Raw genomic sequence first — 14,420 nt, forward strand, 5'->3', positions numbered from 1 at the left:
TTAGAGCATTGGACATAAAACCTCTATACTGTATTAACTTGAAATTAAAAGCTGCACAGCCCAATGAAATGGAACATCTTTACCACGGGTGTGAATAGCGTTCTCACATCGCAGCGCAAAATTATACAATTGGCACCTTTAACAAGCAGAGAGAAGTGACAGAGAAAAAAAAAATCAAATAGCAAGAACTCATCTGGACTGGGGGGGATATACACTCATACAAGCTCAGTTCCTCCTCCTTAATTGCAATCAATGCAAGACCAGCAGGGAGAGAAATCCATGTTTCTTTTCAGCTTTTGCTAGTTCACAAGTGTTTGCAAGTTGTGAAACTACGGAGGATATATTAACAGGGCAGGTCTAGCAAAGGACAAGGTAAGGTCTCTCCAGCCCCCGTCCTGTGCTGTGGGGCAGGACATGGGCACACACACCATCCCGCTCCCTGGTTTCTGTGGGAAATAAACTGGGAAAAGTAAAACACATGTTGAAGCCAGATCTCTGTCTTTCAGACACAGAGTGCACAGTTTATGTCTCGCCCAAGAGGCTGAATGACCCCGTCTAAGCGCATAGATCAAGTCGGCAGGGAAAGGCCTCAAGTCTCCATTGTTTTTACACAGAAAAGCAACAGGACTGTGTCCTGCCTGAAGAGAGAACAAGAAGGCAAGTCAACAGCAGAAAAAACCTGACAACTGGATTTCATTCTCAGAGCACCTGCATCTCCCACTGCTATCAGAGCTGCGGGTGCCTGGCACTTCTGAAAATGCAACCAGCTTATTCATCCTGTCTTAGGTGAGAGCATTTTCTCTGTTCTCTGTTTGGTGTGAAGCCTGTTGGGAAAGACAAGATGAGAGCAGATAATAATAATAATAGTGTTTCAACATCTCTAGTTCATGGTTTCTTGCCATATTTGGTGATTGTTTTCTTTAAGCTCCAGACTCTGGGTCTGAGAGATTCTTAGCTTTCTCTGTAAAAAATGCTGTCTGTTCCTTTTGTTGCGGTAGGAAAGCCTGAAAACCTGTCATCCAACAGAACTGAAAAATTATAAACCTAAAGAAGAGAACCATAAGTCTGTATTACTCTTAAACATCTGCATTTTTAACAGTGACCTCATGATTTTTAGGGAGGTCTTATGATCAGGTTTTGAGTACTGGAAAAAGCTGACCCTCACCGATGTTTGCAGTTTGGATAGAGACAAAGTCTCAAATATTTGTAAGTGTCACTGGTCAGAAAAAAGCTTGGATTATGGCAAAATGGATTTTATCTCAAATTTTCTGTACTTTGTCATTGCAACTGGAATTGAAAACACAACAGACTCAGTTCAGGGGTGGAGGCAAAAGGGAGAAGAAATTTCTTTTATTACCACCCCTGCAAAGGAAAATACTTCCTTACATGACTAAATATATATATATGTGCCAAGATCCTATTAGAACTTCACTTTGTAATTCAAGTTTTTCAATAGGAATGTTTTATTTATGTAGAGACAAAGAAAACTGTGACTATTCTGCTTTCAGAGCTAAGGGATACTGGATCTCGAAACAAACCCTGGAAGAAAGTATGTAAGTCCACCTTGGTTCTGTTGTTAGCTAAAGAAGTCAGAACATCATGTTAATGGCTAATCGAGGCATTAATTTCCTCTGCCCCCAGTGGCAGACCTACACAGTATTGTATACAATAGGAACTGGGCTCCCATTGAAGCCACACCAGCAATTTCTTCACTGAATCTGTGCATGACACATTTTAAAACTATTTCAAGATCAGACAGTGCCTGTGCAGACAAGAGCGCAGGACTGTAGGGGGGGAATAGCACCCTTGTTTTTTCTCTGTGGCTGCTTGGGATGTTACAGCATTACCGACAGAATCTTCCAGCCTCCCCTCTCCCCATTTCTGCTGCTGACACTGGTTGTTCCTTCCTTTAATGGTACAGGCTAAATATGTAAATATGCGCCTGTGGTTTGCAGGTTTTTTACATATTGTGCCATTAAAGCTTGAAGTGAACCTGCAGCCAGTCTTCGGGGAGCTAAGTCCATGGCAGTCACTGTCACAGCTCAAATCATCTGTGCACACACGTGCACTTACACGCATGGCTCTCTCTGCATTTTTCCACTTCCCATTGCTGCCAGTAGCACCAGTAGCTCTCTGCTGATATCTGTTGGTGTATTGTAATGGAGAGCTAATCATGACACGGGCAAAGTGGGAAGACTCCCCTATGAGCCCCACAAAAAGTCAACTGCGATTGCTTCATAGCTCCACCTCCTTGGTTCAAACTCCCCTTCGCTCTCTGTCTTTGCTTTCTTTAGTCTAAAACAAGCGCTATTCAGAGTGCAAAGACATTTGCTCTTTGTCTCTGGAAAATAACCCCCATAACCCTTTTGTCTGTTCATGTCACTCAGATGATCAGCCACATCCTCTCTTCAGTGACAGCTCCCCAAGATGCACCGATTTTCTACTGCTCCGTTTTACTCCTGCATTCGTGAGAATGACTTATTTTAGCAACTAATTATACTAACAGCCATACAAAGGTAGGGCCAAAAAATGTAAAACCGCTTACAGAAGGGAAATGAAGACACTGGGTTATCTTAAAAGGAGAGAGTCCACTACTAAATTCCTTGATGCTAGCCTGCTGGGGTTACCTACCAGAAAAGGTCAAGATGTAATTATGATGGGTGTGCTGAGTGCATTGTACCCCTGACATAGGAAAATCCATTAGGTTCAAGTATTCTAGCAGTACCCAAGACAGACTGAAGCTCTCTGAGAACTGAAAAAGCAAAGTAAATGGTAGGGTCCTACCTACAGGGTGATGCTCAAATATTCTGCAGGGGGATCACACCCTGGCGCTCTTCAGCATCTAAGAGTAGATGTCAAGATGTCAAAGACTATCATGCTGTTTGTGTATTGCTCCCTTTATCAGTACACAAAATGAGGTTTACATACTCTGTTATGGTATTTATATAGCACTCATCACCAGGATATTTGAGCTTCCTACAAAACCCTTTTTCTCCTCTTGTGACCAACTAAATCATTTTTACAGGCATTGAGAGAACTTGCACACTCCTGTAATTATTGCCACGTTGCCTCTGTCATTCTCTTGGTCATGTTCAGGAGTACAATTCACTTCCCTTGGTATTAATGAGTAATAAATAATTCATACAAAAAATAAAAAAGACACCTAACAAAAGAGACATGGGCATACTTGATGTGGTGACTGCATTATACAGTCTGTGATGTCGTTGTCTGTGGTAAAGCCCTGTAGGATTTAAGAGAAAATGATAACCTTTCCATGTATTTCAAACATCCTATAGAATAGAATACAATTAACATCTTTGTGAAATAATATAATCTAGTAGGATGGCTTGAAAATGTTGCAGAAGACAGCACTCTATTTCAATTCCAGAAGATTGTTATACTTCTGTAGACTCGCATGGGCTTCATCTCTCTTAACTTCTGCAGGACTTTCCCAGTAGGGTTTGCACATGAGGTGAGAAGAATGGTGGGAGAAAAATTACTGTAGAGAGACAGGAAAATATCTGGCCTGAATTTACTATGGAAACCTGTCTTGGGAGGCTCCCAGATACAGGGTTCAGGTGCGTTCAGAAGAGGGTTAATGGGGCTAAAAACCAGAAAAACAACAGGAGAGTGCCCAGCAGATACACAATTAAACTGCTTTGTCAGTATATGTGAACTTTCAATCGTATTCTATACAAAAGAACTCCATGGTAGCGTACACGAACACTCTCCATGCCTGCACAAACCAACCCCTTCCCACTCCATTGCCTTCACACACCAGTCCTGGTTTGAGTATCCCCACAGAAAAGGGTAAAACTTGATTTTGAGATTTTCTGTGACTGCTCAGCTTTATTGTTGTTTTTCAGGAAAGTGGCAGAAAGAAACGGAAAATACTTAATTATTGTTGTTCATTCTCCATAAGCTGATGCTGAAGAGAGTTGATCACGATCTAAGACCTAAGAGGGATCCTGCACTGGTGGGAAGAGAGAGCTCCAATGCAGTTGGCAAGAGGTGGAAGCAAATGGTTGGTTGGTGTTAGAACAGGAATACCATTTATGTTCTGTTAAACTAACACAAAAGCTAAAAACAATCCCTTGAAAAACACCACAACGCTAAGAGTGCAAACTCAAACACAGAGGTAGGAGATGTCAGAACAGTGTGACCTTATTAATGCTCCTGTGGGCGTGCGTTATCTAATTACACAAGCATATATCATTATCCCTCCCCAGTGCAGGGGCCAAACAAGACCCACTGCAGGAGAAGCTGTTCAATGTTTTCCTTCCTTCTCTCTGTTTGTGTGGTCCGAGGTTTATTTACTGAACACTATTCACTTTATGCCTAAGGTAGGATTACTCATCTTATTATGGACATTCTTGTCACATTCCTGACTTTAGCTGCTGTGGACCTCACAAAAATTAACACACTTGTGTTCATCTGTGTAAAACAACAGCTTGGCATTGTCCCCATTTAGCTGAGGAGATCTCTGCTGAACAATTTCTATGAGAATTTCCTTTGCTCTCTCTGGAATGGTTAAAAAAGCAAATGAAATACAGTTTTGCCATGATGAGAGCTGTTCAGTTCTAATAATAAGTGGTGCTACCAGGCCTGCATAGATTTTGCAGTTTCATCCTGACCAAGGTAAGTGTAGATACCCATTTTCAGAATCCCTTTGTGAGATGAACCCCAACAGCAGCCTCACCTTGCTCTGCCACAGAATTACCGAGAGTTCAGCTGACCTAAAATGTGTCCTAGAATGAAGTCCTTTGCACCACTAAGGGTGACTTTCTTAAATTTTTGTCACCTCGCTCCTTGCTACACTACCTAGTCCCCTTTGTCTTCTTCAGTCTCTCCCAAGATAATTTTCATGGCCTCACCTTCAGGAGTTCTTCTATTTTGGAAATACCTTCCACAAGGGGATTTTTTTTCCCTTGAATTTTAAAAGCCAACAGTTTTTGAAACTATTGTGGTTTCCATCTCTCCAATCAGCAAGCAGTGCGGGTGGCTCTCTCAGTGGGAGCCGACAATTTGCTGATACTTCATCAGCGTGGGGCTCCTGCTGAGAAGTAGATTGAGACAAAGGAAATGCCTCTCACCATTGGAACAAATAAAAAATCAGATTTTCTAGGTTATTGTTAGGTAAGTTAATTTCTTTTTTGAACGCTGTGTGTGTGTACTGGCAGTAGCATTGGCCAGTTCACTCCTGTTTTTCTTCTGCAACCACACAGGCATTAATGCTACCAGCAAAATGATGCTTCTCAGAAAAACCACCAGGCTGGGATTCAAGAGCAGTACTAAAATGCTGGCCTCACCGGAGACTTCCTGCAAACCTCGGCGAAGGTTTCTACAAGCTTAGAGCAATAATTCCTTAATCAGAAAGTTTATCTTGTTCTGGTGGTATGTGTGTTCTGGTTTGGATTTTCAAGGCTGTCTGCCTTATCAGGAAGGACAGATATACTTAAATAATGAAAGAAGGCCTTAAATTCCAGAAAAAGCATGTGTTAGTACAGGGAAGCAGGGAACGTAAGAATACAGGGCAAAAGAGTTTGGGAGGGCATGAGGAACCAGCCTTGCTGAAATCAGTTGGAGACAACAAGCCAAGGGAAACCTTTCTCCTCATTGTGTTGCCTCCCAGCCTGCCCGCAGCGGAACTGTTTCTGTCCCTTTCCTCAGGCATTGGGCAGCTCTCAATAACCAGGACTAAGCCAGTATATTGCAGGGAAGAAAAGCCGCATCTCTGGAAATTTAGATACCACTGGGGCTGAAGGGAGTCCAAAATACATCAGGAATGACACCTGCCCACTTCTGGCCAGGCTGCGCAGCCCTTCCTCGGACTTTCCGAAGTGTGTTGCAGAGAGTCTTTTTCCTCTTAAAGCATTCTCTCCCTGTATTCCAGTCTTTATTTCTCTGAGGTCCAGAGACTATTCTCTCCTGATCTCCCCACTTGGATGCCAAGTCCTTAACAGCCCACAGCACAAGCCACAGCTCACAATGTCCATCTGACTTCTACTGTGATAAACAGGCTGATATTTGTTTAATTTAGTGAAATAAATGCCTCTCCTAGCTGTTTGGAAAGCAAATCCCTCCTTACCCTCCAGCTGGTATTTGCTGTACTTGAGTGAGCCTGGTAAAAAGCTCGGGTTATAATTTAATGCTGCTATGTTTGTGCAGAACCAAGAAGCTTTTCTTAATGCCTCTTAGAGTTTTTTAAGCCAAGGAGCTGCTCTTTTCCTTGATGGAGCTCTCCAGTATCTTAACAGCATTGCACGCAACAGTTCTTCCAACAGGGACAAGAGGCAAACACAACCTGCAGCAACACGTACTGCTGAACATATTAATATATTGATGCAGGACCTTACTGAGCTTTCTGAAGTTCCCCAGAGTCACATGGCACCTCTCTTTTTGTTATTTACTAACAATTAACTGCTTGCGGTCCTCTCAATACAGTGCTGCTGAATGGCAGGGGGCATGACTCTGTTCTTTTCCATAGTTCTTTGCTATAATCCTCATCCTGATATGAAAAATTTGGACTTTACTGTAGGCAGACAACAGCACAGCTCTATTGATATCCATGTTGAATGATTCCAGAGAGACTATTGGCAATTCTGGTGCTTTTGGGCACAATGATGGTCTTGCCATTGACCTCAGCAGCAGGAGCAAGTCTAAACACCAAGACAAGCTGAAGAGATCCAAGGTCAATATGGGTGGTGGTTAATGAGTGGAAGTTTCCCAAGAGGACTGAGACCTGAAGTTTCAGTATTTTTGCCTCTTCCCACCCACCTCCACATACTGTGGGCTCAGTTAATAGAAATGCACATGCTTTAGAATGTAGTACATATTTCCTCCTTTAAATATATATGTGTATCTACAAATTTATTCCCTTCCATGATGCCAAGAGGAATTCAGATTGCTGGCTGGCACTATATTAATCATTTGCTTTCCAAAAAAACCCGTCTCTGCCACACGGCCAAGTTTTATTCTTCTGCTTATAGTTGCCCTAATCCTATTTTTATCCCCATTGTGCCCTCTACTCTTTGCTTCCTACTCTTGTTTCCTCATTTCCCCTTCACTTCAGTGACTCTTGGACTTTAGGAGCTCTCTGATCATGTGCTTAAGTCAAAGAGATTTCCTCCAACTGATTGCTGTAAAAAATTAATTGAAAGGGAATAGTTTGTAAGTCACTGTCTCAAAACTAGTAAGGTTATAAGCTTCGTGATGAACAAGCAACTACCTGAGGGAATTTGGAGCCAGCTGAAGTCACCACCTAGAGTGTTCAAACTGAATGAGTACCCACAACCACGTAAGGCAGAAAATCATAATTTCCTCTTACCCTTGTATTTAACGCTTTCACACTAATCACCAAGAGATGGGAAGACCCAAACCACTGTGTGAGCTTCCTTGAGAGTGATAAAAAACACTTAGGCCTTTCATTTTAACAATTTTTCATTTAAGAAGTTTAACGAGTACGCACGTGAACCAGCATCAATATTTATGCAAAGATACATGTTGTTCACATGTGAAATGTTATACATCTTAATTAAGATCACTTCCTTGTGAAGAACTCTTTCTGGAAATGAGTACAGCCTGCTGGCCATCTCAATTGTTAAATAAAACATGCTAGAAGACCACCGTAACTTTGGCCAGTATTTAACAGCTCACTGGGATTTCAGGATATAACTCTGATGGATATTCTAGACAGCCCAGTGGTGCCATATCGGAGTGTAAATCATGTTTCGATTATTCTGTCTTATAGCCAACTGCAGCACAGGGAACATGCTTTGCCAGCAGTTGTTATCAGCACACTTGGAATTCTTGACCAAGATCATTGAAAACCCAATATGAGAACAAAAGGCTACAAATTATTTCCACGGTATGTTAAAGTTAAGACAGTAGGCTGTAAAATAAAGAGAAATCTCTGTATTAGATAGAGCTGTCTCAGAGTCACTTCTTCCTTTAGAAATCATGATCTACACAGTTTCATAAATCGATGAAAGGATTTTGACCATTAAACTTAATTGATACTGAATTTAAAGGCATATACTTAAATCATTTTGCCATTTTCTTTGACAATTAGTTTTTGGCATTGCATTTCTTTCCATCGCTGTGTGAAGGAAAAAGTCACAAGTACTGAAGCAGCAAGATTAACATGTACAAAAGATGAAGCACTGTGAGAAGCGACATCTGGGGCAACGCAAAAGATGTTTCAAGGAGTGTAAACAGGCAGAAGTAAAAACAGAAAATAAAACCTGACTTTTAAGTAAAATCAGCAACAACTTGGATTTATATAGTGCTCCATATGTTCTAGATGAATAACACCCAAGGAATTTTGGAGTGAAGTAAGGTACAAAGCATGCTTGAGGTGAGAAAGTAAGAAAATAATCAAATCTCTTGAAAATGTTTTCAGCTTTGAGTAGGTGCAATTCATTCCTTTAGGTGGCTGTTGGTAATGGTGCTGAGGTGCTGTTGTTTTACATAATTGCCTTTGGATGGGAGCCGTGAAAGCACAAAGACTGCTTGGAGTTGAAATGCTCACTCTATTTTTTATTTGTTTTTAATGTAGTGCTTCCTCAGAATTCTAATTACTTAGGAAAATCTAGCTGGAAAGAATGAAAACATTCAGCTATTTGGAAATGCCATTACGGAAGAAAACAGGCTTTGGGTGGGAGAGAAAGTAAGAACTGCACAACGTGGATAATTTTTTCCCCTGGTTTTGTGGGTTTTATCCCATCTCATTTACAGAGGAGTAGACTACGGAAATGACTTTTGATGGTTGTGTCTAGGTGGATTTATCTAGCTCTGGTTATAGTAAAAAATAAAATAACCTTGTTGTAATATCTATAATAAAGGACTGTCAGCAACTAAAACAGAGCACAAAGTAAACAGTTGTCTTAACAGTTTTACGCATGATCGAGAACACAAGTGAGGCATGTTTTGTCTTTTACAGAATGAAGAGTTGCACAAGTACAGTACAAAATGGAGTCTTTCCTTTTCTACCATTCACCAAGCACAGATTACTGCATCAGTCAAGGTTTATGGAACAGAAGTGTATATACGCTACCTTTATTCCATTTCTTCAAGTACCACACATGTTTGATTCACTCTTCTCCACCGTGATTTTACATTTTTCACAGGAGAAAAGCTCAGCAAGTCAGTAGTTTGTTTGAACCATCACTGGTAAAGTGCAGGTGGATAAGTATTTTGGATATGGCTGTTTTTCTAGCCACAAGGTCTCATTACTGTTGCTGCTATGAAATCTCCCCATGGTTTCTGACATAAATGCCATGCTCAGACCCTGGGTCACTAGTCCTGGAGGTCTGTAAAGCTGGAACTTCAAACATGGGCCTCAGAATAAGATTTCAGTTCATCAGACTGTTGTGGGATCCCCAGAACAGTGAAACAGGCAACCATTTCACTTGATGGCTACATGACAACAGTAGGAGTTTTACAGTTTATTGAAACATTCACCACCTTCATCATCACTTGGATTTACCAGCTGCATTGTCCCGAAGGCCCCGACAGAATCAGAACCTTACTGGGCCACAGATTTTTTTATAGACAGCCAGAAGATATAGATCATGTTTCAAAGAGATAAAGATTTACACTTGAAAGAGGTTATGAAATGACTTCTGTCTCAGAAAACAGCATCGATAGCCATTACTCAGTCTGTCCAGCTGGCTCAAAGGCACTTCCTGATTTGGAGGAAGAAAACCTGCCAGCTTTTGAAATGAATATATTATTATTACTGGTATCTTGCTTTTTAATCCTTCACTATGTGGATAGCATGATCCTCATCAAAAAGGAAACCAGAAGGGTGCGCACATGCTGCCAAAAGTCTGCTAGAAAAGGATTCTTGGCTAAAATTTTCAAAGCTGCTTGAAAGGATTTCCTGCTGACTTCAGTCCTGTAAATCCAGCCTTCCCTGCACAAGGATAAAGGAGAGGCTACACACCAACATCAACATTTATTTAGCTTTATGATCAACTTACATTTTCCCTTTAAACTGGAATCTCAGGCTCAGAACCTTGTTCTTAGTGATGACCTGGTCTGCTGTCTGCACCACTATAAAAGACTGAGGACAAAAAGCCCTGTCCATAACCCACTGTACAACAGACACTTGCAAAATGCCACAATCCCCAAAGCTGATCTGGTGGACTGAGCTGTTCAGCATAATCCAACTCTTAATGTCAAAGAAAAATTATTTCTCAGTAGCAATTAATCACCTGGAATATGCAGCAAAAGGCAATTCAACTGAGTTTTAGTTTCTCATGCAAAATAATCAACAGAGAAAGAATCATAATAACAATCTAAGCTAGGCCAGTAAGGCAGTAATTTTGTGGTGTTTATGTTTATTCAGCACGTGGAGCAGATATAAGGTCAGTCAGAGCTAAGTCGTTGGTATGAACCAGCAGACTTAGAATTGTCTGTTTTACCTCTGCAAGGTACTTCTGCCAACTCTCTGTGTGCACATACGCAGGCACGTCGCAAGAAGAGCCAAAGGCCACGAATGCATTGCAAAGTGCAAGTTTTATTTTAGTTACCTCTCTACTGGGGGATCTCTGAAGTGGCAGACAGAGGTGACACCAGCGGGGACGCAGGCGCTGGTCAGTTCAGCCCTCTGGAAGATCACTTGGCCCACTGAGCTCACCTGTATTTCAAGGCTTCAGGCAGGCACAGCCTCCTGCTCTTTCTCACAACAAAGCAGGAATCTCAGACACAGTGATAAGGTGCCTGGAGTTTCTGACAGGCCTATCTAACCCAGAGGTTCTACTCATCAAGCACACAGGTCAGTAAAACAATTAGTGTGATCTATGTGCTTTTCCTACAGACAAGGTGCAAGTCAGTTGAGTGTATTTACATTTAACTAACCTCCTTGCCAAATCTCCTGCTACATTCCCATACACTCTCATATGCTAAATATTTCCATTAATATTTCTGGAAATTACTGCTGAGTTATTAGTTGTGATCGGGATGTAAATGATGCAAAAAGATTGTTCCTCAGGGCCATGAAGAATGAAGAGATAGGCAGTCTTGGAAAGATCACAACAGATGAACAAAACACATGAGAAAATGGGAACTCAGATTTATATGACAATCCTATCTTTGCTTCATTAATGAGGGCCTAGTAAAGACATGAGAATCTTGCTCTAGTCCCCATTAACTTCCCTGGGCAGTGTATCAGACTCCTAAGGCAGCTTATGATGCCCTGCTGAAGACAGAATGGGACTCTCTGATAATGAAGAACCAAAAGCACAGGCACGTTAGTTAAGCAGTCAGCCGTGACACCATTAGAGCTGCAACCAAAATTACCACAAAGCAATGAAACTGCAATTTCTAATAGGCCATAGGCTTCAAACCAAAAGCCACAGCACCTTCCCAGGAACATAAAACCCAAGATGCTTTCTCCTTAAGCTAGCCAAAAGAAAAGCAGCAGTACCGTGCTGCACAGGGAGTCAATAACCAACAAGAAGATCACTTTGTTAATGCATAAAGAACTACCATATACACACTGTCTTATAAAATGGAAACTCTGACAGTCACTCAGCATTGTAAGTATCCTTAATACCCAGGATCTCTCTTTTCTGATTAATACAGAGGCTGTGTTTCTTGGAGTTTTGTCCTTGCTAGAGCCTGCTGTCTTAGTGACTGTAGACAGTTTTCTCCTCGTTGTTTCTCTGTATGGTAAGCAAGGACATAACACAACCTCCTTTACACAAAGAAACATTTTTCTCTCTTCTGCACACACTGTGACTCTAACCATCCACTTCCAGTTACAATGGGTAACCCAAAGCAACAGAAATATCATTCTTTCTGTCTCTACTCCCTCTAGATTTTACCATTGCACTTACCTGAGCTGTGGGAGTAGTTATGGAGAAATGGAGATGACTTGTGCACTTTGGCTTCTTCTGTTCCAGCCAGCAACACACTGGCAGTAATCTCTTCCTCCTATGGAGATAAAGAGAGATAATTAAGATAAACTAGACTTGCTGTTGTGCTCCCTGCTGGGAGGTATTAAGAAGGAACACACGCTGGTCTGCTTCAAAAGACTTGTGAGGTATAGATGAGCTTTGCCGTTTGGAGATGGGGCAGAAGCTTTTGATGTGTTTCACTTAGGACAATGCAAGAAAATGATTTCACTTCTTTTTCATTTTGTGCAGTGTTCAATGATTGGACCTAGTGTTGAACTTACAACTGGATATTCATGTGCTGAAACCAGGGGTCAGGGAAATGCTACTTCAGTATCTGTGGAAGGAACATTATACGAAATGCATTAGGGAAGGGTAGGTAGTATAGAACTTCCATTTCCAAACTGGCTCCTTGGGAGACGTGACAATGCTGGGTTTTAAAATACTGAACAATTTGCATTTATTTATATATATATATTAAAAAAGGGAGAACCGTGTACAAAGGAAACCACAAACACGTACAGAATGCCTACCGCCAGCAACATCGTGGCGTTTGCCAGTACTTAAAGGTTATGTCTGTCATGTTTAGATGTGGCATAAACTCTTCCACCCTTTCCCACATAATTGGACATCATACTGATAGGTAAAATTGAATAGGTTATGAACAACTCTCCTATAGACTTGCAGGGTTTATTGATAGACAGGGCTTGGAGAGAAGGCCTAATTTTATGCATGAACATGTCATGCTAGAATAATTACGCAACCTCTTGCTTTCCTTCTGCAGTACATTGTGAAACCCCACAACAGTTCCTGGGAATTCATACCTTTCACTTTTGCATAAACACAACTGATGTAGTTAACAAGGGGCAATAAATTATTAAGGTGGATGCAACATATAACCAAAAATAAAGATGTGAATAGTTATATATATATATATATATATATATATAAAATTGTATTGCTGTCAAGGTGTATGAAAGTCACTTCAGCCTATACACCTTTTGTAAACAGCAGCAAATGCAGAATTAGCTCTCATTGAGAGATCTATGATCATTGCTTTCCTTCTCCTACTTTTCTGGCTGACTGATGGACATGTGAGCAAACACTGAGGTGGCATTTTGCCTCTGGTCAGCCTGAATTGTGGTTTGTTTTTTATTTAGTTCATGGTAAGTTTAACCACTGTGAAGTATCCCATTTTAGTCTAAAATGAGAAATCTTTCTGGATCATTGCTGAAAATCACTGACAGCTGACTATAAACTTGCTCTCACCTAAGCAGGCTGAACGAAAACTTACGGTTAAGGGAAGGAAAATGTTGGGATGGGGAGAAAATCTCAAGCTGAAAATAGCTGCACACTGGGAAGGTGATATTAGGGGGATGGAGGAGTATCCTCATACTTTCTCTGTTCTTATTCTCTCCAGGCATCTGTTCACTGTCACAGTTTTATGTATTTTTTTTAAACTAGTACACAATGTTCACGCCTATATTTCACATTTGGAAAAGCAGATTTCAAATAGCAATACAAAAAGTATCCATGAAGAATGTATAATCTCTGAAAAAACCTGACAGCATTCTTGCTACTCTTTCATTTCTAAATACAAAGCTGACTGCCATATTGCTGCTTCTGTTTTTGTGGTGAGAAAAGTTCATTTTTTGTGTGAATGGCATGAATGACAGTCTCCCAACTTTGATTTCTTTGTCATTTAGGATTTTTTCTCCTGAAGAAAGATGTTCTAAGTGCACAGCTAGCTCATCACATCCAGTTTAGGACAGAGCTAAAAGAGCCTCTGGGTCATTTACGTCTGAGCAGAAGCACTTTAGTTGCTGTGTGTTTGGGTCGAATCAGGTCCTCGACCCATTCTGCACCTGTGGCTGCCCTGGCCACCCTGGCTCTTTCTGGGGAAGGATGAGTCTCTACTGTTAATTTGTAGCTGTCATATGATATAAATTGCTTGTTTACAGAAATATATATTATACTGAGCCCCCTGGCTCTTTGACTGGAGAAGAACAAATGTATTTGCTAACCAGGACTTGTTATTTCCCTTTTCAGAAGCGGGTTTACCAAATTGATGCTTGTAGAGAGACTGTCTTCTCTCAATGGGCTCGCTGCTGCTTTTGACCAGGCTTTCTGCTGGTACATTTATCCCTTTCCCAAGTGGCTTTCTGGGCTGGCCACTTCATTATTGCCTGCTGTTGAGGGAGCAGCACATTCTTGTGTTCCTTCTGTGTGGTTGTTTTGCTGTGTGACCTGTGCCTGTGCTACCTCTAGTACGATCTGGCTCCTTGCTACCAGCCCTATCAAGGTTAGGTTTGACAGTGAACTGCACAAAACGGACCTTTGGTGGAACACACACACTCTTCTTATATCCCTGTGACATAGCATATATCACAAAGACTGTGTGGTTCCTGTGGTGTCTTGCTGCCCCAGGCAGAATGCCCAATGTGGGGCTTTTCTTCTGCTGCCAGTTTGATTCTGCTGGCCTTCTTCCCTTCCCCTGTGCTGATACACTCATTTGGGTCC

The 14,420-nt window shown here is 41.3% G+C and overlaps 1 long non-coding RNA gene across 1 annotated transcript; it reads left to right on the forward strand.

Moving 5' to 3' along the window:
* Positions 1 to 220: 220 nt before the first annotated feature.
* Positions 221 to 13,899, forward strand: LOC135579973 (uncharacterized). Its single transcript, XR_010473914.1, has 3 exons — positions 221 to 372; positions 507 to 786; positions 8,942 to 13,899. It is a non-coding gene; the product is annotated as an uncharacterized LOC135579973 (long non-coding RNA).
* The last annotated feature ends 521 nt before the right edge of the window (positions 13,900 to 14,420 follow it).

This window comes from Columba livia, chromosome 7 (assembly GCF_036013475.1).
Source record: "Columba livia isolate bColLiv1 breed racing homer chromosome 7, bColLiv1.pat.W.v2, whole genome shotgun sequence".
Classification (NCBI taxonomy): domain Eukaryota; kingdom Metazoa; phylum Chordata; class Aves; order Columbiformes; family Columbidae; genus Columba; species Columba livia.